This window comes from Chiroxiphia lanceolata, chromosome 6, assembly GCF_009829145.1.
Source record: "Chiroxiphia lanceolata isolate bChiLan1 chromosome 6, bChiLan1.pri, whole genome shotgun sequence".
Classification (NCBI taxonomy): Eukaryota; Metazoa; Chordata; class Aves; order Passeriformes; family Pipridae; genus Chiroxiphia; species Chiroxiphia lanceolata.
Window position 1 is genome coordinate 6,267,173 of NC_045642.1, and position 21,458 is coordinate 6,288,630.

At 42.9% G+C, this 21,458-nt stretch overlaps 1 long non-coding RNA gene across 1 annotated transcript; it reads right to left on the bottom strand.

The window, feature by feature from the left end:
• Positions 1-3,742: 3,742 nt before the first annotated feature.
• Positions 3,743-14,820, bottom strand: LOC116788475. The gene is made up of 3 exons (XR_004357645.1): positions 14,700-14,820; positions 13,650-13,722; positions 3,743-3,935 (listed from the first exon to the last, which is right to left on the bottom strand). It is a non-coding gene; the product is annotated as an uncharacterized LOC116788475 (long non-coding RNA).
• Between the last annotated feature and the right edge of the window lie 6,638 nt (positions 14,821-21,458).

Sequence of the window (21,458 nt, forward strand, 5' to 3'; positions counted from 1 at the left end):
TCAAATCGTCGAGATGTGTCAGCCCATACCTGCTGCAAGGACTGAGCCACGTGGCTGCTGAGGTGGCCACTACAAAGCTCCATCAGGGTAGTTTAGGGCTGGATGATTGTTCTGTTTGATTTGGGTTTTCAGTAGCTGTAAAAGCAGCACAAATACTTGCTTTCCGACTGCATGTCCTGCAGTTATTTGTAGAAAGCAAAGTCAAGGGCGGTTATGTTCACAAGTCAATGCCCATTTTGTCATCACAAATCTGTGGAGCTGAGAGCTGATACAGGATAATGGACACCTGGTGCTGCAAAGGCGATGCTTTTCTTCAGAGAGAACACGAAATCCTGTGTGAAGCCCATTATGCTACCATGGTGTCTGCCTTGCTGCCTCTGAGGAATGCTTGGAAAGAGGAGGGTCACCACTCTCAGAACTGCTGGAGGCTGCCACTTCTCTCTCTGCAGTAGTTGACTGGGCTATCATTAGCTGGTAGGAGATCAAGCAAAACGCTCACCTCCTGAGAAAGGCAACCTGCTCAAAGCCTTAGGGCCGTTTGTAATAACACTCTGCTACTAGACTCCATTTGCTTTCAAGGGTGATAAAGTTCCTTCAAGGGAAGGAACTTTCGAGGAACTCAACCACTTGAGCTTTCATTGCAACCTCATGGCATAATTTTACCATTTTGTTAGGAAATACTGCTGTTTTTTTCTTGAACTCACATCAATCAGAAAGGTAACATCAGTAACCAGAATCACCATTCAAGTTTCTGTATGGAAGGATCCTCACCTGAAACTTCTAAAATATTATGCCAAAATGCTGGTACAACATATTTGTACTTCTACTTTGACTTCTGCAGTGGGTCACTCTACCCACCACATATGCTATTTCTGAGGATGTGATTTTTTCCATCATGGATGGGAAAGATGAGAACTATATTCCAAGTCATTACCGTGGCTTTACTCAGTTATCAAGGAAAAACATTAAAAATACTTTGACTCTTATATAAAATAGAACAGTATCAAACAAATACTTTTATTTTCTCTTCATTTCTAAGTGACAAGTCGGCAGCATATTTGAAGTTCCTATAGTAATGTGAAACACATTCTATCATTTTCTTTGAAAAAGTATTTCCTGTGGTGTTGCCTCTATATGTGCAAGGCAATTGTTTACATGGCTAGTTCCTAAGCTCTATACATTTCCATCTGAAACATTAGAAAAAAAATGGACAAGCTTGAAAATGTCATCTCAGTTGGGACTTTGGATCACAGAAGGTTCTTAATAATGACAATGGTTCTTGGGATAAGATGATGGAGAGTTTGAAAGAGAAAAAAAAAGGTGATATTGTCAAGGCATTCCTGGTGACTTTGAGGAGAGTTTTGCAAAGATACAACAAAGCTGATGGTGCTGTGGACTGTGATGCTCCAGACTGTTTATCAGCTTAGCACTTCTGGTCTGGAGAAAATCTGAATTTTGCCTGTTTTCCTGCTCTCCAAGAGGGGATGAATAAACAGCCTTGGAAAACAACAGATTCCAAAATCTGCCATTAGAGTATTCCTGATGTTTTAAAGACCTGAGATCCAACCAGGGGGTGCAGTTAATATTTCAGTAACATGCCACATATGGTTTTCTTCACTTCTTAACCTCCAACGTGGTACAACACTTGCAACATGAAGTGTCATGAACAGGCACCAAGAATGCTGCACATACAATAGGAAAAATGCAGCAGTGACGCATACATACCTGCAGCTGTGTATATGCACACATGCTGCCATTCAGGTGAGCTCAGGCAGCCTGAATTTCCCAGACTGACGTGTTATTTACTCTTCTCTCAGCCTTGGAAGATTTTTCCTGGAGTTCATAACCTGCCCCTCTCTAACAAGGCTGGGTCTGGGGAATGGACATACCTGTGAGTATCTTCCATCAGGTTCACCTTCCATCCCAGGTGGTGTTAAGTAAACATTGGCTTTTAACCCCTAGGGAACTGAACTGTTGAACTCGACCTCTATACCCAAACACCTTCATAAATAAATGCTTGGGTAACAAAGGAGGAGAAGATGGAAGGATTCAGGAGAAAAACAGTACATGCAGAACTCAGCTGAGCTGTCTGGTCAGTACATCCTTACACAAAGGTGATTGGAGAGGTTTCGTGATGGATGACATCATTCACAAGAGCTCTGTCTGTAGCTGTCAGCACAGAAAGAGGTCCTTAAAATTCCAGGAGCTGAAGCCTTGCAATCCATCAGGGAAAGGAACACAGACATCCACCCTCCCCCTTGGCCAGCACAGGAGCCCAGACGGTGAGCATAAGTCACAATCATTTTGTTTGTGCGAAACTCTTGGCCATGGAGTCACAAAGAGTGCCTGGGTTAGTGTGTGCACACTCTTGTTTGTACTGACAAGTATATCTGTACACAGGGACTCCCAAACTCCAGGTGTGCAGTGCTTTTCCTACCTGGCAGCAAACTGGTCAGAGGGAAGATGCTGCTGCCTATGGTGGGATCACTCTGACACGGAATACAGTGCATTCCTAACTGCAAAAATGATTGATTTCATAGAACATTTTGGAAATGAGATAAGTGTTGTGCAGGCTTCCATTTGTAGGCATTCAAGTACAGTTGTAACCCAATTAATTTTTCTTTCTCTCTTTTGATTGTCACCCATCACATAGGGTGCAGAGCAGAAATGTTTTTTGTCTGCCTTTCTTTGGATCTCAGCAGCCTTAATTTTTAATTGAAAGCCACACTTATACCAAAAAGCCAGACAAAACGGATTCAAACTTCACTTCTTTCACTGAGCTTTGAGTACTTTATATTAGTTTAGACTAAAATAAAAAAAGTGATCTAAGCAATGCACTCCCTCTTCAGAATGTTTGGGGAACTTTACAGATAAGACCCACCTTTTCCCCCTGCAGCCCTTGGTTACTTGGTCTGGTTCCCATCCTGCCCATGCTGGCTAAACACAGACCAGTTCCTAGCAGAATAAACAGCTTTTCTCAGTCAGTACAAAAGCGTGTGACTTCTTCGCCTGAGTTCTAAATTCTCCAGAGGTTACACCTGTGGCCAATATGGCCTGAGGGATAAAGCAATATGAAAGCAGGTCATTACTTGAGTAAACATGAGACGATGCCATGAGAAAGCGTTTGGCTCACCAGGTGGCAGAGAGAAACAGCAGCATTATTCTGCTTCTCTCCGTTTCTTCATCAAGATGGGCACCACTGGCCGTTTTTCACATCACACAGCTGCCCTCCCCCACCCCCCTATGGATGAAGCTGTGGTTTTGGGAATGATGTAATCCAGGCAGGCATTTGGGCTCAACATCTTTTTCTCCCACTGGTTCGAGGCACCAGCCGGGGAACGCTGCAATTAACAGGACCGGCATTTCAATGCAGAGAACACAGGGCAGTTGGCTGAGCACGGGTCATCTCATCATCCCCCTTTTACACAGGGGAAACCAAGGCAGAGGTGTCCAAGTCGAGGCGCTACAGTGCCACAGCTCAGAGTCCCTGTCGCTTAATATTGACTTCTCCGGGCTGAAGGGGAGCTACTGATGAAGGGAGAGGACTGGGGTGGGTCCCCAGCCCCCTTCACACAGCCAGCCCCCAGGCTGGCAGGATCTGCTTGCTGACCTTTCCAGGAACGGGGCTGCATGTCTGAGTGAAGACTCACTCAGATCAACCCCCGTGACTCTGGATAAATGAAACACTTCGCCGTCTGGCATATCACTCAGTTTCCCACGAATGGCACAAATAGTCACCGTGGCACGTACAAACACAAGGAATCTATTATTGGCGCCTCTTCCTTGGCTCGCCATCATGACGTCCATCCTGGAGGCAAGTGTTAATGCCCTTATAAGGCTCCTTGCATACATTTAAATGTGTTATCCTTTGGCCGATGATACAAACTGCTATCTCAGTAGCATACGGCATGGGGAGGTGGGAGATTTTCTTGGCTCTGTGGTGAGAGAGAAATTAAAAAGGAGCCTACAATGCTGAGTCACTGTGACAAATAACTTACTATGGAATACATTCAGGCTTTAGCAAGGAGGCAGCTGATAGTGAGTCAGTGACTGACTAGTGCCTCCTAGATTTTCCTCCTTGGGAAAGATTCAATTTAATGGGATGAAGCGCCAGCAAAAAGTCGTTCTCACTTGTTACCGAGTCAATATCCCTAATTACACACATGGTTAAAACTGTCAAGTTATGTTATATGTCACAGAAGATGTGCATTTTTTTTGTGTATAGCATCCCCCTGTTAAAAAGCAGTTCAATATGTCCCATTAAAAACACTGGTTTTCAGAAGCTGGAAATTTTGCCAAACTTAACTGTTTGGCTGTGTTAATTCAAGCCTCTCCTCTCTTTTGGCTCAAGTTTGCAGGCTTATGAATGTCTTCTTTAATGTTCTGGTTTAGCACTCCATGGCACAATTTAAACAAAAATAGATAGTTTTGTGTTAAAAAAAGCCTTCCAATTGCAAAATGGGTGAATATTTGAGGCAGAAGGTAGATGTCACAATTCTTTCATTTCCAATGAAGTCAAATTTGTATTTTCTTAATCACAGCCAAATTTGTGTATATCTTTCTCCCACCCCTGTCCAGTCTGACGAACCCATCCCTGATCAGGGAAACAGGATCTCACCCAAAGTAGTAGCTCACTCAGGACCATGGACCCAAAGGAGGGAAGCAGAAAGCAGCTTTGGGCAGCCTTGTTCTAGTCCCTTTCCCCTGGACCCCAGGTCACATATGTGCCAGTGAAACAGCAAAAATATTAGGAAACAAAGCCTCCCAATGTCTGAAAAGCTGCAGTCAAATCCCTTTTCTATTCATTCACCTCCTCTCTGTCCACGCTGCCTGGCACAGCTGCCAGCTAAGTTCCCAAATATTCATGCAATCTCCTACCACCCTGTGACTGACACTGCTCCCTGGAGGAGATAACTTGCTGTCTTGCTGAACGTAAAAAATAAGGAGAACAGTTAAAAGGCAATGCTGTCACCCCAGAAACAAGCACCAGAGCCTTTTTAGCCAGCCAGGGGCATCAGGGCACCCGAACAGTATGATCTCTCCTGTGTTGCCACCAGGCTGCTCACCCAGCTGATGTTCCTTTCATACTTGCCTGCACTCTTGCTTTCAGAGAGACCCCACGGCATCAACCCTGAAATTCCTAAGATACCATGCTAACCATTACGTTATGGGGAAGATTATAACTATTCCCAAGCAGACCACAACCAGGTGGAAAGAATTTCCTATCTTCCACTTCCACCTGCACTCCAGGAGGAGACATGAGGCTCAGCCTGGCAAGGGGAACATTTTCCCCCAAGTAATTCCAGCTGAGACACTGCAGCCAGGCTGGCCTATCTGAGCATGTGTCATAAACTCTGTAACATAAAGTATCATAAAGCAACTGTTTGCTTAAACTGTTAATTAGCAGGTGAAGTATGCTAATGCTGTTCTATGCTAAAGATTGGCTGCTAAAATTTTACATCTGTTGTTCAGCTCATATGAGCTACAGTGGTCCAGTTGCCAGTGAATGGGGTTCATAAAGCTAGTCAAATATTGTTGTATGACATTTTTGTTTGTTTCTTGGACAAAAGCATATTTTTTTTTCCCCTTAAATGAAAGCTTTTCTTGAGAAATGGTGATATCATCAACAATTTCACTGCGATTTCTTAGCCCAGTACACCTGTCTCCAAGCCTGTGAGACAAAGGGCCTCCTTATTTCCATCACAGCTCTACTAAATCACATTACAAACTCCACTATTAAAGCAACTAGCATTCTTGATAAAAGGGCAGAGGGGTAGCCAAGGGCTTTTCCAGGCCAGGGAAGAGGCAAGTTTACAGGGCTGCAGGGAACTACTCGTTCCACCAATGCCAGCGTTAGCTCATTTGTGGTTGCTGAAGGACCTTGGAGCCAAGCTGTTGTTTGCCCCAAGCTAGTGAAGTGGTCTTAAAGTGGATGTGAGCATATAGGTATGATCAAAAGAGTCTTCTTTTAAGGAAGAATTGTCTATCTGTGAAAAACCACACACAGACCCTGCTTTTAAAAGCACCAACTTCATACAATTTTGAAGAAAAAGAAATTAATAGTGTTTTTCTTTGTACACTTGTGAAGAGAGGCTCTCAAATGTGACCTTTCCAAAATGCCTGTCAATGATCAGCTGTAAAACAAGAGATCTCAGTAATATTTTTTTCTAATGCAGAGTAAAGAGTAGCCAACTTCCCATAGGAAAGGAGGAGGATTTTCTCAAACTAATTTTATTTCCTTATCTTTAGTCATCCGTTGAGAAGAAAACACTAAATATATTCCTCAGTCTACTCCTTCCAGTGATAGCTCGAAGGAGTAAAGAACCATATGGTCCTTCAGCTGATCTATACTGTCTCCATGACAATGCACATTTACAAAGTTTGCTTCTGACAACTTTGTAGTATGAGATCCAATTGCTTGTAATTAAGGGTACGAGGAAGCCTGTTGGGAGGGAAGGGCTGCTTGCTGCTGTGGCTGCTGGGTTTCCTTCCCACCCCTGCTGGAAGGGTCTGCCTTTGGGTATGGGGCTTTGGTGAGGCCATTTCACCCCTGCACAGAAATTCCCAGCCCTTCAACTGGTGGAAATTAGTTTTGGTTCAGCCACGTCAGTCCAGTTCAACCAAGAAGCTGATACATTTAGTTCCTTCAAGTTCCATACTGGTTTTAATGCACAAGACACCTTAAAAGGGCTTTTACTTCTCAGAAAATCTGGGATTTTCCATGTCCTCCTTGTTAAAGAATGTTTTGCTCATGCACCGTTTTAATTCTGTGAAACCAGGTTTCCCAAAGGTTCCCTTCTCTAGGCTACACTGGTGTCTTGAAACCATGACCTCCTGGAGCAGGACAGAGGAGTGGAGCAGCAGGAACTGAGCACGGGTGCCCTGCACAAGAGCACCCACCACAACTGAGACACAGGCAGGGTGGAGCTGGTTGGCAGGGAGGGGAAACAGCATTCCAGAAAATAAAGGGGCACAATTTACAAACAGGGAGGTTTAAGTGTCAGTAGTAAAAGCAAAAATTAGCAACTCTAAGATATGAAGATGCACTGTTGGTGTCCACAAGGGAAAATTACAAGATTTGACGGCATCACTTTTTCAGGCCTTAAAAATATAATTCTAAACATAGACACTTCTTAAACTACGGGGGGGGGAGGAAAGCAAGTCCTTGTTTGATCATCTTCCCTTTACTTAAGGCAGAGTGAAAGTTGGAAAGCCCTGCGCTTAAGGTTTTTACTCCTCCTTCTGGGCCAGCCCAGCTCACCTCAGCATGGTGGGCCAGCACTTCTTCCTAGGCTTAGTGGGAACATCAGGAGGGGTGTCCCTAGCCAAGGCAAAAGGTCACACCCCCCCAAAGAAACAAGACCTGCCTGCCCGGCCATACCACCCTGTCTGCCTTGCAGGGACTGGGTATGGTGAACATCATCTGGGGTCCTGTCACAGCCTCCTCAGGATCCAGACCCAACAGGGCAAGCTGTGTCCTGAGTCCTGTGACACCACAGACTGGCCCCAGTAGCATTTTATTTGGCTTGTTGGTGTTTACTGGTGTGCCCGTGGCTGGCAGCGTGCTCTGGGACGTGCACAGCCACCTGCAAAGGGAGAGGGAGCCACCCAGCAGAGCACTCAGGCTAGGGCACCTCTGAAGTTTAAGGATCTTCTCCAAAACAGCATTCAGTGGCCAGGATCAAGAAGTCATCCAAGTGCACGCGGCCTCACCTTGAATCTTGTGTGCAGTTTTGGTCATGCAATATAAGAAAGATGTTAAGCTGTTAGAGAGTGTCCAAAGGAGGGCAATGAGGATGGTGAAGGGCCTTGAGGGAAAGCCGTGTGAGGAGCAGCTGAGGGCACTTGGTGTGTTCAGCCTGGAGAGGAGGAGACTGAGGGGAGACCTCACTGCAGTTACAACTTCCTTGTGAGGGGCAGAGGAGGGACAGGCACCGATCTCTTCTCTGTGCTGACCAGTGACAGGACCTGATGGAATGGCCTGAAGTTGTGTCAGGGGAGGTTTAGGTTGGATGTTAGAACGAGGTTCTTCCCCCAGAAGGTGGTTGGGCACTGAACAGGCTCCCCAGGGCAGCGGTCATAGCACCAGGCCTAACAGAGTTCAAGAAGCATTTGGACAATACTCTTGGGCACATGGTGTGACACTTGAGGATGTCCCTGTGCAGGGCTAAGGGTTGGACTCGATAATCCTTGTGGGTCCTTTCAACTTAGCATGTTCTGTGGTATCATGGATAATCTGTCAGTAAATACAATTACTTTCTTGGGCTTTTACCCTTTGCAAAACACTGGGCAATATCTGTTCTGGGATATCTGGGAGCTATCCAGGAAAGACATCAGCCAAAAAAAAGTCAACCACTACCACTCTTCCTGCCTCACAGCTATATTAGGGCAATCAGGGAAAAAGACAGGAGAGGAGATGACACAGTGGTAGATATTACATATTGGCTCTTTAGATCTTTTGTATCTTTCTCAAAAATAGTAAAGAAAGGATATGAAATGATAACAGATGGACAGCAGCACTACGGTGACTGATGCCACATTTGTGGGTGCAAAGAAACAGCCTGCCCATGATGGGGACCACTGCACCTGGAGATGCAGGTGACCCACCTGAAACAAGATCTCACCACCAGAAGTCTGGTGGACCTCTTATTCTCTCTTAAATCCTTTATATTCCAGTTTTTCCCGAGTCTATTAGGTTTTCCTTTTTTTTTTAAGTAATAATTTTGTACTGTTTTATATTTTTATCTGTGTTTTGAAATTGAATACATAATTTGCCAGAAACTTTTGATGTATTCCAGTACTTACAGAAGCCAAATGACACACTAAACAGTGTACAGTAGCTTGGATTTACTTCTAGCCAAGCTAGCCATAATGTCCATCTTAACTACTTTAATGGACAAAAATAATCTTACCCTGCAATATAATAGCACAAAAGCATTCAGGCTGCATCTAGGCCTCAGATATCCATTGGCAGCCTCCACCTAAACAAGCACAGAAAGATGTTATATTGTTATTTTCAGAGCCTGTGTGTTCCATTATTCCTTGACATACAATAGCTGTCAACAGTCCTTTTTTGACTTTAACACATTTGCTTAATCAGAAACCAATAGAAATACACAACCAGCTGAAGAGGAGTGCACAGGAGAAAAATTTTTTCTTTAAATCGAGGAGTCGCCCAAAATATGGGTTGGAGATCAGGTTAACCCCACATCATTGGTTTCAAACAAACCTATAGCACATATTTCAGTTCAATAATAGAAACTGTACCTGGCCAAGATGTGACTGTATTAAAAAAAACACTATAGAGAATAATGATACACTTATTTTATAATAAATCTGACACATTTATTTGGTTGGTCAGAACAAAACATTTAGAGACCTTTTTCTTTCTGTAGTTAAAAACCCCATAAACTGACCCAGGCAGCAAAATCCCTATGAATTTATCACTATTTGAATTTTTGCTAGACTGGCAATTTTCACTAATAAACTACTGCCATTAACAATTTCACTGTTTCTATATCCCATTTAAACACAAACAGGACTCCAAAGAGCTGGCAAACCCCAACTCCTGTTGAGCAACTTTCTTCTGCCCTGCTCCCCCCAGTCCCGTCCCTCCCAGACGTCAGGGTCAGGACACTGCTCACAAATTGTCTCTGCATCCCTTTGACACCTGAAAACACATGCCAAGTTCTAATTAAGCTTGAAAACCCTGTAGAAATTCAGATTTCTTTTTCCCCTGCCCTGAAAATGCCAGATTGCTCCTGAAGTCTATTTAGAGGGAGTGAAGCTGAGGCTTCTCTAATTAGAACTGAGTCTCCAGTTATCCCTTCACCCCATATACCAGGAGTGAAGACAAGTCTTGCCAGAGAGGAGTCACATCTAGACTAGTCTACCAGCATTATGCAATGAAAGGGGGCGTGCTGTGCAAGGAGGAGTTTCTGCTGGAAAGAGAGACAGCTCAGAGTCACAGCTTCCTCTTCAAGATTCCAAAACTGATGGAAAGATTTGGTTTCCCTAGTACAAAACACACTTCCTTTGGGGAAGAAGAGACAGCCCTCTGCTTGGCCTTTGCTGATCTCACCATTTAGTGGGAAAGCACACAAGATCTGGAGCTTAGGGGGCACCACCCAAAGTTATTTGGTGCTTCTGAGCTACCTGATGAATGACAACATAAAGGATTCAGTGTGTGTGCCCAAGTGTCGAGCAACTGCTGCCTATTAAAGACTTTAAGGAAGGAAATACTTTCCAGACACACAAGCCTTTTCTAAGGGAATTGCTAACCCGTAGGATGTCAGACACGTAATGCCAATGCCATAAATGTCACCATACAGCAGTTTTCATTCAGAAAATACATGACTGATGTCAAGAAACCCCAAAGAAATGTGTCTCCCTTTTAATTCCTGTTACCCCTGCATCTTTCTTGAGGGATTTGGGAAACAGGCTTCAGGAGAGGCTTTGAACAGTCACGCAAAATCAGTTGTCTCCGGATTTCCGAGAGTGGGAAATAGCTAAAAAGTTGCCACATCTTTTGGGAGCGCAAGAAAAGGAGTGCAGAACTAACATATAGCTCCAGCACAGGTCTGGTGCCTTCACAGCCTGGCTCCCCAGCCTACCACACCCCACAGAGCTGCCAGCACAGCCCATCCTTAGGGATGAGGAGCTGGTGGGTCCCGGAGACCTACGAGACTTTTTTACTAGGAAGGATTTCAGAGCAGAAGCCTGGTGGAGGTGAAAAAAAAAAAAAAGTCATCAGTGGAGGCAGAAGAGTTGCTGCTTCCTGCAAAATTATTGTACCCCAACAGGAAAGATAAAAACCCCAGAAAGCAAACCTGTTTTTTTCCTATCATGTTTGGGGCACACACAGCAAAGAGAAGATGGAGCCAGGGGCATCTTACAGGACTGCAGTCAGACAAATCCCAAGGAATAGGACTGTGGGGAAGGCAGCAACCCCTGAGCTTTGTGGTCAGCAATGTCTATTTGCTCCTGTAACACTGAGTTTGGGCTGGGACTGAGCTGCTTTTCCTCAATTCCACTGGGTCTGGGAATCCTGGACAGGATTCTCTTTCCCAGGTCTGGAAAAATTAACCCATTTTTCTTATCCCTTTTTCCTCTTTGTTTGTTTTAAGTTTCCCTAAACCAAAAGGGCTGCTATATTTATTAATTTTGATCCTAGAGGAGTTTCTCTGGAGGTACAGGGTAAGTGGCTACAGTTATGCTTCCACAGCACTGGCACCCTCTGCGTAGGGAGATTGAGGTCCTGGTTGATTTTATTTAAATGTCTCCAGCTCTCTTTGCCAATAGGGAAAGATAGACATCTGCAGGGGTGAGACAAACCAAGATGGACTAAACACCCTGGAAGTGAGCCTATACAATGCCTTATAGCAATGACTCTCCTGGTTTAGATGTGTTAGAGAAGTGGGGTTAGATCAGGCTTGAGTTTACTGGCTCAGGACTGCATCCAGGCTTGGGTTCAAGTCTACATCTGGAAGAGGAGTTGTACCCGTATTCTTGGAAACTCAGACCAAGGCCTGGACTGAATAGTCCCTGTTCTTTACTGTGTTACTGTTGCATTTTATGATGGTCAGCAAGGTGACTTTCTCCCTCCTCACCTCCCAAGATGTGGCTCCCCAGAGTGGGCTGTTTGTACCCCCAGCAGAAAATAAAGAGTCACACCAGTAGCAGAGGGTGTGGGGGCAGACGCTTTTTGGGCATCAGAACTGGCAGTTTTTAGAGCCTCCAAATGAGTAGGCGACTGTGCTGAGGCTCTTTCTCCCACCACAAATCACGAAGCCAAATATCTCAGCTGCACTGCATGTCTGCAGGAGCTCCTCCTCCAGTGCTGGCTAGTGTGGGAAGGGCTCTGTTGGCACAGCTTGCCCGATCGCTTGCGTGTGTGTGGTCAAAATTAAGGCAAGCGTGTGTTCAACTCCTGCCACTTGTAACCTGTCTGGCTTCGCAAGGACACCCAGAGCACACCAAACATCGGACTGTGTGCACACAGCCAAACCCCCCAGGGATGCTGGCACTTGAAATGCAGGGAGCAGGCTGGGAGATGTTGGCATAAGGGCACCAGAGGGCAGAGGTCTTCTCTGCTTCATAGAGAAAGGAGGGAAACAAATTAGCTAAAGGTACTAGAAACAGAGGTACCTGTCTCATACCCTATAAAAGAAGGGCATTTCCAGTGAAACAGATGGGTTTAAGTGCCATTTAAAGCAACTCCTGCTTTACCCAAGAAAGCCTCACATAAACTTTACATGTGGATTACGCAAGCAGTTTATACAAGAGAGAGTCTGGCTACGCATCTCTAACATCACAGAAAGTCTTCTTAGTCAAACCTGAACCAGAGAAGTCAAGAAAAAACAGCCCCTACATCCCTGAACCTCAAGCAGTGCTATTGACTTAAGCTGCCTGTGGCTGGGAGCTGTGCTTAGTTCTGTAACTGCTGCTTCTCCCTCCTTTTTCTGCTCCCATCCTTTGATAGCCCAGTCTCAGGGAGACATTTTTTAGGAACATGTAGCAGCAGGGCTTCATTCTTTCTTGTGAATTGTAAAGACAATCACAAAAGTGCACAGGTAAGAGATTAAGAGATTTCAGAAAAACAATCACGTAAGTAGAAGTTGTCCTAAACATTATGTCTCTAAACTCTTCAGAACCAAGTCACTGATCTAGCAGGTACTGCTACAGTCTCTTAGTACCTTCCCCTATGTTACTTTTCTTCAGGGACCAGAGCAACGAGAGCTAAGCCTTCAGAGACTTCCTTTCTCTGCCTCCTTTCTTTTCCAGTCGTGTACTGCAGACTAGGGTCACAACCAACATGTGCTTTAGACCTGTGAATGGTGAAAAATGTGGAAGATGGGCAATCGCTCATCATGTTTAGTGAAGAGGCACCAGATGCAGAAAAAGGTGGAGTTATTTTTTCCCTTCCAGACAAAGTACTACTTAGCAGCCAGAACCTCAAAAATCAAGGCAGTGAAAATGATAAGACAGTCAGACCTTGTTAGAATAATCAGTATGGATAGAGGAAAGATTAGCTTGCATGTAGTTTAGAGAGACTATTATCCTGTCATCCTTACTCTGTACAGGCTAGTCCAACCATTCAGCTCACACTTCTGCTGCTGCCATTTCAGAAGCTTTGGGAGCAGCCAGGGCTGGTTTTCCATGCAAAGCTGATGGGAGCACATACAAGCAACAGGCAAACACAGAAACACAGAAGAAATTAAAGTGTTAAAAAAAAAAATTAATCCCAAGGATATAAAATCTAGTGGGGGAAATAGGGCGGAGTCAAGGCAAGAGGCTTCCAGTAGTGAAAGAAAGGCTGCAGCTTTGGCTCATTTCTTAAACCAGTGCTTAAGAAAGTCTAGTACTGACAAAAATGAGGAGGTAGAAGAACACTCAAAATGCCTGCTAAACTGAAAGCCTGGAAGTTCACCTCCTACAGAAAAGAGCATTTCCAGTAGCACGCTGCTACATCGACTTCTACCTATGAATGTTCCCACCACCAGCAGTCATTTACTCCTGTCAGTAGCTCACACCTGAGCCTTTTCCTGTAAGGACCTACACCTGTTTCCTGTGAATCTGGGGGGCTGTGCTCACACACTCCTCCTATGGTCAAGTAGGTTAGGGATCAGCTGGCCCTACATGAGCCATACCTGGGAGTAGTCCTTGGACCTCTCCTGTTGTGCTTCAGATGTCATTCCTACTGGCCAGGGCTCTTATAACAATCTGGAAAGGAAACAAGCAGCATGTTAACATCATCACCTCACTCTTGTTTCCCCCTCTTCAGTTCCTAACAGGGCTGGAGTCACACAACCCCTTCTGATCATAAAAAACCCAAACAAACCACCAGCACCACCACCACCAAAACCAAACCAACCAAACAAAAAACCCCCCCAAAAAACCCCACCAATCAACACATTGTTTTTGTCTAAGAGGGGAGAGAAGAAAACTGGTTTTAACCAATAAACCTGTCTGCTCTTTGTTAGATACTACAAAAGATGCAGTGTTAGATCATCACAGAATGGTTTGGATTGGAAGAGACCTTTAAAGGTCATCTAGTCCAACTCCCCTACCATGGGCAGGGACGTCTTCAACCACACCAGGGTGCTCAAAGCTGCATCCAACCTGCTCTTGAATGTTTCCAGGTATGGGGCATGTACCCCCTACTCTCTGTGCCAGTGTTTCACCATTCTAATTGTAAAAACCTTCTTCCTCATATCTAATCTAAATCAATCCTCTTTTAGTTTAAAACCATTACTCTTTGCCCCTTTGTACCAGGCCCTGCTAAAAAGTTCATCCCCATCTTTCTCTTAGGCCTCCTTTAAGTACTGAAAGGACACAATAAGGTCCCTCCAGAGACCTTATTAGGGGAGTGCAAAGGGCTGAAATAAACATGAATAAGTCAGCAAAACAAATGAGGCAAACTCTTCTCACACACTTGAAAGAGGCTAAAAAGTGGCTAAAATGCAGCTGCTGTAACAGTGGGATGGGACAGCACTTTATGGTACTTTCACAGGTGAACAAATTTGTGCAAATTTTCGGTCTTCATATTTCATGTTTCTCAGGCCAGATTTTTGGTGGCTCTTTCTTGGATGGGGTGTTTCCACAGCTGTTCTTGATCTACAGAGTGAGTCCTCCTGTCTGTAGCAGGAAAGCAGAGTGAAAAATAAATAAAGAAATTGCAGGGGTATAACTCTTCTTACCTCAGTGTGGCCACTTCTGACTCATACCCCTGGTGACAGCGAAACCTGAACTGCGGCTGCATCCTCATAACTGGTTGCTGGCTTTGGTCAGAGCTTTGGACAAGGCTCAGAACTGCACTTTCTCTTTGTAAGAGAACAGGAACAGAGTTCCTTCAATGCCTGTGTCTTGTGTCATGCAATTCAGAAATGCAAAAGTGCAAACACCCAACCACCCACTTAAACAACCCAGAGGACCACTACTGAGGAGCTGTAGGGTACGAGTGGAGCCTAAGGATGAGGGCAGTGAATTTGGTGAGTGCAAGCTTAAAGTAAATATTTGAACAACAAACTGGAATTCAGCCAGCTCAAGCATTTTATTCAAAAGGAAGGATATGAGGGATAGCCGAAGTTGGCATCGGGGTGAAATAGAAAATTCCAAAGGAAAGAAGATAAAATAAACAAGAGTATTCACAGAGGAGAGAGGGAGTTATGAACCCCCTGAAGCTCAGAGAAAAATCTGTTGCAGATATGTGGGTAACAGATCTCTGGTTTGAGAACAAAAGTCATTGCAGTGACTCTGTAAGAAGGTGTCATGGTTTAGGAATGGTATTCCCCAATTTAGTGTTCCTGCTGAAACACCCCGGCCCGTGCGCCCCTCGCTCTCTTCCCCTGCTCCTCCCCTGTGGTGGGATGGAAGGGAGAATTGGAGGCACAAAAAAAAGTAAAGGTCATGGGTTGGCATAAGAACAATTTACTGGAAACAGCAATGAAATAAGAACACGAACAGCAACAACAACAATACCAACAGCAGAGCGTACGGGAGGGGTGAACGATTTGCGCGTGAGCGCTCACCACGTGCAACCCAACGCTACCCAACCGCTCACCCCGCAAAACTGATCCCCCTCCTTCCCCCCTGGCATGCTGTGAGGTGGTATTGAACAACTTCAGGGGCCTGGCTGTGCCCCTCCTGGCTGCCTCAAAAATTAACCCTGTCCTGGCCAGAACCAGGACAGAGGGGTTTGGGCAAAGCCGGGGAATGACCGAAACTAAGGCGCGAGGAAGGAAGAATGGCTGTTAAATATCAGCCACAATCTGATATCATTTCAGCATGATGATGGTTTTCAGACCAAAAATAATAGCAAATCTTCCAATTGAGTATGCATGAAGCATAAAACTGTTAAAAACCAAAGTTTAGGCAATAAAACGTTATGTGGAGGCAAAAGAAAACTTCATTACAAATTAAATCTCTGTTTCTCTGCAGGTACTTGCATAGCACCCAGTGGTTTCAGTGCAGTAGGCATTCAGGCTGCTTATCTTAGCCTGAGACTCTGTAAACAATAGGAGTTGGTTTTCGTGTCAGGGAATGATGAACAGGGAATCTCTTTCTAGAGTAAATTCAGCCCCTCCCTTCTAGGCAGTCAGAGAGAACAAAGCCAGCTTTCCTACCAGTTGAATTGGAAAAAAGTGCCAGTTTTGGGCCTCAGCAATGGTTCTGTTTTGTGTACTTGTTCTCCCTTGTTTGGGAAATAGTGGGGAAACGATGTCCTTTGGTTTCTGGACATATTCCTCTTAGATGTAGATGGATGGAACTCGCAGCCTTTGATGAGGAAGACAGAACAGAATCTCCAACAAGAGGAGGAAACACTTGTAGGTTTTTTTCTTCCAGATGTTCATTCAAACATTTCAGCTAACATGGAAAAAAAGCTTAAAACAGACTAACCAAAATCACTTTTAATCAGGTTTTGTTTCCATGGCACCTTTGATGTCATAAGCTTAATAGCTCTCCAGTGATCCATAGAGTCTTCCAGGAAAAAAAAAAAGGCTAAACAACCTGAATGCCAAATGTTGAATATACCTTTAAAAATATCCTTTCTGAAAAGTTTTCAGGCCTTCCTTCTCTTTTAAGTGTGAAGGGAAACCAAAAATCCAACCAGGAATTTCCCACTCCCACAAACAGCATATCACTGGAAATCTTTGCACAGCAGTTGGAATTATGGAGACCTACAAATATATTATTAAGCTGCAAAGAAAATGCATTAAAAAGGCTGTTATAAAAATGGCTGTAAACTACCTTTTTTATTTGTTCTACAGATGCAAACTCTCAAGAAACATTTTTCTGTCAGAACTGAAACAGACTGTGATGTTCAGCAGCACATTTCTGCACTAGAGAAACATTCTTGGTACAGTATTTTTGCTCTTTGTCTGATGTTTTTTCCAAGGATTTTCTGATTAATCATGGAGCTGATGGATGATAGCAGTCATGCCCCGCCTGCTACTAACACACACAAGTCTTGCCAGAGGTGAAGTAGATTTAATTTGCTTTTATTTAAAAGTTTTTGCTCAGTAATACTTTCATGGCCTGATCTGGCACTGGTGGTCAAGCAACATTCCCAGTCCCATCAGCCCTCAAGACCCTGATCTGACTTTATATGAATCTTTTATATGAATCTTTGGTTTGATGCTTTCCTGGTTATCACTGCAACTGTTTGTAGAGCAACACATCCTTCTACCTGGTGATTTTGGCATGTGTAAGAAAGGGACTAAATCTTCAGGTGACATGGCTTAGGGAAACTTGCTGCTGGAGACATTAAATATCATGAACTACACAAAAAAAAAATCCTAATCCTGATTAGAAGCTTTGTTTCTCTGCAGGTAGAGTGTAATGATTTTGATGTGCTGATAGTAAAATACGCAGCAAAGATCCACCAACTTAAATGGAAGGAACCACTTAAAAATCCAAATTTTTTTAAAAGAAAAGTTGACAAAACTCTCTTTAAGAGATAGGAAACATGCATATCAAACAAGATATCTATAAAACATGATATAAAAAAAATAATTCTTTGAAATAGAAGCCACTGATCCAGTTACTTTTTAATTTACTGTTTCTAGAACAGAAAAAGTTGTCTTCTTCACACATCTGGGCTTGAATTCTGCAACACAGAATCTGGTTGCTGTCAAATGAGCCAAAATACTGGCTAACCATACTTTGTAACCCATTCAGCAAAATAAATAAACTTTTCATATGGAAATAATGAGTATATTTTAAAAGGATAAAATTTAATAGAATTTTAAGCATAACTTAAAAATTTGATGTTTCATCTACACATGGAAGGGATTGAACTAAAAGCACAATACTGGTGAATTACTCTGGACTTCTGATAAACTTAACAGAGAATGTAACAGAGTTTGTTGTGCCTTAAATCACCTGTATACATTTCAGAATTTGGCCCTATCACAATTTCTCTGATAGAAAATGTAGCAGCTTGTCTCTTTTTGGTCTAGAATGCTAAGATAATAAATTAAGAAACAGATTAAAAAACCCTCAAACAACAACCCCCCACATATTTTTATTTTATATTATTACATATTAGGGGTTTTTTTTTGGGCCACTGGCTTGTTTGTCTCTCTAAACTTGTGTCATTACTGAAAAGATAAAGCATGTTGCTACAATGTATTAAAAGACAGAAAAAACCCCTTCTCATACTTTGATAATACTTTTTTCTTAACTATCTTGCGTGGCTTGTGTTTTGCATAATGAGAGATATTTATTTAGATATGTGTTTATATACTCACTTATTTATAGGCTGTTATTCAAAATTGTGTTTTGTACAAAACACCAGCAATTTTCTCACTGGGAATTGTTTTGGCTAAAGCTCCCCAGTGAACCACATAGACATTCATGCACAGAGCCATGTTCAAGTTTTAATGTGTTTCTATTTATCCTGCTCAAAACCAAATATTTCCAGATAGAAGAGATTGATAGACACATAAAAGACCCAATCAATGCAGATATATGAAGTGTGCTATGAACTGGAGCTTGCTTAACTCCCCTTGTGGAAAGCCTCAGGAAGGTGCTTTCCAAAATACTCTTGGATATGAGAATGTTCCTTATAAATTACTTTATAAGAGAAGGATGATGAAAAATAATATTAAATCCTGTAGCTGATATTGGGAACAACTGACTGTTGACCTGGGTGTAAGCTGGCTGTTGATATGTCTAAAAACTGTGTTAGATATAGCACTTACAAGGCAAACCCAAGCAAAACATGTCTCCCTATTAAGTTAATATGAAATGCATATAACTTTATATCTTGTGCAGTTATACATATCTATCCTGTATCTGGAAAGTGAATCCCTGATTAAAGACATGGACCAGGATCTGTAGGGATCCAGATCTGTGACTGGAGCAAGTGGAAACCACAAATAATTCAGAATTTTTCAGAGCATGTTGTTATCATCACTACACACACTGACATCTGCACACATTGATTTACACTAACTTCTTCTTTTTTTTTTTTTGGTAATTGGTAATAAAATAGAATGTTTTAAAGAAAAAAAAAAGTCTTACTGAAAGCTGTTAACTTTTCCATCTTGAAAATATTATCCTCCTTTTTTTCTTCTTAGTCATGATTTCTCCTTCCTCAGACTTGTCTTAGCCACTTTCTCCCTCCTGCTTGCTTTCTGTCTTGGAGACTAACAGGTCTCAGGAACGAACTTCAGAGGAGTCTGAAAGAAAAAAATCTCTTCCAGATTGGCTATTTTTTGATTAAATCCAACAAATACATATTGCAGGCAGTTCAGAAAACTGGCCATAAAATACACACTCTTTCATGTCTGTGCTACCCTTTCAGCTGCAGATGCAAGCAGTAATAATCAGAAGCTGGCAGTGAACTTCAGTCTGCTTCACTTTCTTGAGGATCCACGACTTCTTTTTGCAACACAAGTTCACCCTTGTCACAAGAAGATGTTCCTACAAACATACCACTTTTTTCCATTTTTCCATCTCTTGACTGTTCTTTTGGTGTGGATTTTGTTTGATTTTGTTTTTTTTCCTTTAGAGACCATTATTTTTCTTCTTGATTGAAGTCCTCTCTTAAACTGATCAGAGTCAACCACATTCTGTTTGCATAGTCAGTGATGGGATTCCAGTACCTTTTCTCTCTGCATCATCTACATAAGAGCAATTTTTTTCTCCCATGGCATGTTCCTTCTGAAGAGCCCAACTGAGTCTGCAGCAATGGTTTACCTTAAAAAAACCCCTCTTTCTCTCCTCTTATCCATTCTCCACCCCTTCCTCCCCTCCATCCAATCAGCAGAGTAACTCCAGTATTAAAGATAACCATTTTTTTGAAACTCACTCAGCATTTCTGCCCAATTTAGGTAAAGAATATAGGTTTTCTATTCCCATTTTTAAGTTGTATCTTTAAACTACTATTTCAGCAACTTTTTACTTTACCTGTTCCAGGGATCCAATTTCTCTTATGTTTGTCTTCTGTCCTTCAGTTCAGCATAAGATCAAATATTCAAAGGTACCAAGTAGCTCCCTTTCATTCCAGATTTACATCACAGTAATAGAGAAAACTCTGGACTCAAAGCCCCAATGCAATCTCTATGCCACTGATTTTATTGTTATTTGCATGTACTATACTACAGTGTCTGATAAAAAACACGTGTTTCTAATTTAGGCAATGGCCTCTAACCCAGAGTTAGCTTTTTCTTCCACAAACACATAAAATGCACATAAGGAGAACATAAAGGCCATGACTAACATAAAAGTGAGCTGAACTGCAGCAGCTTTAGACTCAGCAGTTTCTTATTGTTCCACTTTTGCAGCTCAGTGGCCAAGTGAAAGACAGAACACCCCGACTGCACCACAGCCTGGGCAGGGGCTTAGGAGTCACAGAGCATCACTCACCAGAGAGAGCTCAGAACAAACCCACAGCTGATTGTTTGTTTTGAAATTAAACCGAGCAGAACAACAAATACTCAGCTTGATGCAATCCAAATACTTCTTCATTGTTCTGCGTGTATATCACGTACAGGATTGATCCCACCTCAGCACTTCAGCTTTAGAAGAGCAACTTGTCTCATGATTACAGCAAGGAATGAGGAGTTGAGAACCATAGGTAGTGGTCTTAACTCTGTTTGAAATTCCTCCACAAAAAAAAAAATCAAAAAAATCTAAAAACAAGCAAGAATTTGAAGAGTTCCTGGCAGGGCACTCCACTGAACCCTGGAGCGAGCTGTGATTTACACCAGCTGGTGCTCTGACCAAGGCTCCACTTCTCCTGCTTCAGAAGCCCTGTTTTATCTACTTTCCTAGTAGGAAGAGTCTCTGTTTCTGCTTCTTTCCTTAGACTTGCTAGTTTGAGCAAAAGTACAAGCTGGCCACTCTCCTGGGGGAATGAGACAAAAAACTCCCGTGGGCGAGAGGGCTCAGTCTGTGCTTCTAGCTCAGACCTGCAGTGTTTATCAGGATGAAGAACTGAGTGCTGCATCCTGCCAGGAGCTTCCTTTTAATTGTGGAACTTGAGCATGGTGAGAGAATTCTTTTGAGTGAGACCTTCACACAGGTACTCAAAACTAACCATTAATAATGGGCTAAATTGAATTGAACCTAGACTGGTTTACTGCTACTAGTTTCACACTCCCAACACTTTACAAAAGCTAGAGTTTAAATAAAAGCTCTTTGTCTTACTCGTGATGGCTTCAGCCTGTATGCTGAATGCTCTCCAATTTCATTAGTCTGGTTTTTTTTTCATAGATGTTTAATTTGAGGTGTTTTTGCTGTGTCCTGATGATATTAGAGTAAATCATGAAGCATTGTGCTGGCTTTTTGGTGATGACCATCCAGCAAGTCTGGTAAAAAAAAAGAAAAAAGAAAAATCACAAGGTAACAGGCTGCTGTTTTTTAAAGTTCTTCTATACACAGGATTTAAGCCACGTAACTTCTACCCATTTTAATGGCCTTACATAACAAAAACCCTTTTCACATGTTTG